General features: G+C 40.6%; 1 long non-coding RNA gene across 1 annotated transcript; it reads left to right on the top strand.

Moving 5' to 3' along the window:
• Positions 1-446: 446 nt before the first annotated feature.
• On the top strand, positions 447-3,531 carry LOC139081855 (uncharacterized). Its single transcript, XR_011537300.1, has 3 exons — positions 447-499; positions 2,575-2,753; positions 3,134-3,531. It is a non-coding gene; the product is annotated as an uncharacterized lncRNA (long non-coding RNA).
• Positions 3,532-3,921: the final 390 nt, after the last annotated feature.

Consider the following 3,921-nt stretch of genomic DNA (forward strand, 5'->3'; position numbering starts at 1 on the left):
CATGTGGATTTTGGCATAAAATTCTTATTTTCTCTACTTCATACATTCAATTGCTCCTTTTCCATTTTCCTTTCACCAAATTATCTCTCTTCCCACTTCTTTTTTCAATTCACCTAAATTATCTTAATGGAGTAGGAAATCCAGACCCTGTAACATCTTTATGAACTAAAACAATCTCTCTCTGGATCTTCTATATTTAAAAATCTCTTCTAAATTATTCTCAAATGTTCTGCTTTTTTTTTTTTTTTTTGCCATGTACCCAAGACTCATTTCCCTCTTTCACCCCTGTATATTTTTAGCTTCCATTCTCTTCCTGCCAAGCCGTTTCTGCTGTGTTCCTTTGCCACCTTCACTTTCCTTGTTGGAGAGCTGGCACCAGGGCCCACCGGTTGTCCTCAGCTGACTCTGATGCATGGTTTAAATTTAGTCCCAGATGAAATGTTTTTGGCGATCGGGGGCCCATAGCAATGTGAAGTTGAGGATAACAATAGTCATGCAGGTAATGGGCAAAATGCTTGCCCGAATTATTATTTTAATTGTTAATCTGTAATATTTCATAGCTTGCTTCTCAGTTGAGAGGCAAGGACTCTTATGCCAGCTTTGATGAAGTTTTGCCTCAGAGAATATGATATTTATTAGGAGTCCTAGTAAGTGTAGCTGAGAGCCCAGAAGAGGGACAAAGCAAAATGGATTGCTGAGTGGCACAGCTAAAGATGGAAAGTTCCTTCCTTCAAGTCTTCCTTGAAAGAACAGGAAATTCAAGGAGATATTTTCAAGATTTGATATTTAGGACAAAAAAAAGAAAAAAAAAGTTGGAGCATCATTTATTCCTGAGGCCATAGAAAGAATCCTCTTTAAATACAAGTCCTTGGTGACAGACTAGTTGGTGAATGATGGCTAGTTAATGTAATTGGTTTCTACTTTGTGGCTCCTGGATTTGTTTCCTTATTTGGTGGCTCAGATTCTGATGAGCAGGCATTTACGGCTTTCGGGAGTCTGTTGATATTAAAACTTTTTTTTCTCAAGGGAATATCACTCCAAATAGGCCTCTTAGCACCATTTTATTGTGCTGGTTCCACCTCACTTCCATCCTTGGGTGAAGCTTTATGTTTTCAGATGTGTGTGAATGTGCGTTCTTCCCCTCCAATGACAGTAGGGTGACCTTGGACAGGCCCTGAGCATCCTCATGGGTTTGAATGCTGGCTTGGAAGTCTACAAAGGGCAACCCTGGACAAGTGACGTCATCTCTTCAGGTTTCAGTTTCCTTTCTGTAAACTATGTATAATGGTAGTATTTACTTCAAAAGTTGTTAAAAAAAATTAAAAAGTTGTTGTGAGGGTTACATGAATTAATATATGTGGAGCAGTTAATATATGTGGGGTAGGCTGTAAACATTCCAACGACATGAACTATTATTTCTACCTAATATTTACATTATAGTGTATAGATATTACTGTATAATATGCAATGAATTTTACTTAATGTTAAGTTTAGATGTTAAAGTTAGCTCTGTTTTTTATGGCCTAATCTTCTCAAAATACTTCCTTGTAATAGGAAAAATGGTAAAGCGTTAAGAGAAAGCAACACATTCTGATATTTTCTTTGAAGACTTTCTGGATATTAAAGTTAAAGAGCAAAAAGTCCTTTGGGAAAATAAACTACAAATAATATAGAGACCATTCAGGAAATGTTTAAAAAACCCAAGAGAGTGGCCTTAGTTCACACTGCAAGTAGAATGCTAATTAAATGATAACATATTGATTACCTTTTCAAATGCCTGAGTATTTATAAAGTTGACTCCAATGAGCTATTATCCTGACCCACTGCTTTTATATCCTCTCCCTTCTCAGCATCATTCCCTTTCAGCCTTGAGGCGGGAGAATCAGAAACACACAAGGCTCTTGTCGTGCCCTTGCTCTTTATGGTTCCTGAGCCATGAACAAGAAGGACCTTCCTTACGTTTATGCAACTTGCTCTCATGGTTGCCTCACTTCCCAATCCCTTCTCCCTTCTTAGACTTGGCCTTCACCCCCATCTGGACTCTGACTCTCCATTAGTACCTACAATAGGCCCAAACCTACTGGGTTTCATTTTCTTGGCCTGGCTTCAAGACTCAGGGCTTTTCTAACTGCTGGCCCGCTGCTAGCTGATCAAGGGCTCCCTAGTGGACACGGATCTAGATGCCTGTTTAACTTCTGTCCTCAGCATTTCAAAATTATTAGTCAGGATCTGGACAGGGGCCAAGAGAATATGAATATTTTCAGATGCACTGTTACTCCCATACTCTCCTCGCCCCCTGCATCTGGAAGACAGATAATGACTCCCCCAGAGTCTTGCTTATCCATACCCCATATTAATTTTAGTTATGATCCTAAGTTAATAGCTCACTCTTGGCTATTAAGTGTAGGAAAGCTCCAGTGGACTTGGAGACTTCTGGCATGCTGAGTTACCACAAAGTGGTTTTTGGACACACGGAGACTAGTGGAATCGAAGCCTTGTGCCATGAGTGTTAAAGCTTAAAGCACACTGCCTCTTCCCCCACGTCAGTTGATTCTGCCATTTTCATTCCAACAGGAGAGGTCCATGACAGTCTGGATTAACTGTAAAACAGTGCTGTTCCAAGCCAACTTGTTGTCAGCGTGACCTTCCATTCCCGCAGCCCGCGTAGTCCCCAGGCACCTGTGCCTCCAGCTGCATCACTATAAATACAAGGTCCCTGTTTCTGAAGAGCCGACTGGTAAACTCATCTGCAGGTATGCAGTGCCTCGTGGAAGCCCAGCCCCTAGGCAGCCTTCTCTTTAATTTCTCTGGTCTCCAGTGCTATCTCTCTGGGGAGCGATAACCCTGATCTCACTAACTCCTAATTCCTGGGGATATCAGAACTCAAGCTGCATCTGTAAATGGGATGAGGGTAGCCAGTCAAAGCTCTTCTGCCAAGACCAGGCTGTGAGGCTCCTGACGTCTTCACTGCGCACAGGCCTCAGCACGCCAAGGTGTTTGTCCTTCTTACTCCTCCTTCTCCATCATTCCTTCCACTCCTTGGTTGCCCTCTTTCTGTCCTCTTGTCTTAACTTTTCTATGATCACCTAACTGTTTTCCTTCTTGACATCTATTTTTTTCTTTCCGTTTTTAGAAGACTCTCCCAGAAGACTGCTCCCATTTTGTCCAAGTATGTAGCTCTCATATACCAAAGTTTCTCTTCTCGCTCTCATTTTTTCTCGTGAGAAGGATTAGCCCTTTGCTAACATCTGCAAACAATCCTCCTCTTTTTGCTGAGGAAGACTGGCCCTGAGCTAACATCTGTGCCAATCTTCCTCTGTTTTATATGTGGGACGCCACCACAGCATGGCCTGATGAGCAGTGTGTAGGTCTGCGCCCGGGATCCGAAGTGGCAAACCCCTGGCCACCGAAGCAGAGCACGTGAACTTAACCACAATGCCACCGGGCCGGTCCTTCTCTTCTCCTTTTGATTTACACTTCAAGAATATCCCATAAACTGAAAGAAAAAATTAAAGGCTAATTTTGTCCTTTCTTAATAGTAAATGTTTCTCTTAACTAACAAAATGCTTCTCACACGACAGAAAACTCCGCCACGTAATTAGTGATCTAGATTTCAGTCATGCGTCTCAAGCTCGCGAGCTGAGTCTCTATTTACGTCCTATTTTTCTAGAAGAATAACATATTAAAACAAAGCAGTCATTGCCTATAAATAGGAATTATTTTTAAATATTATATTTAGACTAGGAAAATATTTGCATTACATATAGAAAATATCCTGTCTAAATATAATCTTGGCTGAAGTGAAATAAAATCTCTCTCTCCTCCTATAATTTGTCATGACAGAAATAGAAGCTTTTATAAAATACATATAAATAATTAAAATGCAAGTCAAAAAATAAAAATCTGATATGAAATTACTGA

This window comes from Equus przewalskii, chromosome 2 (genome assembly GCF_037783145.1).
Source record: "Equus przewalskii isolate Varuska chromosome 2, EquPr2, whole genome shotgun sequence".
Lineage (NCBI taxonomy): Eukaryota > Metazoa > Chordata > Mammalia > Perissodactyla > Equidae > Equus > Equus przewalskii.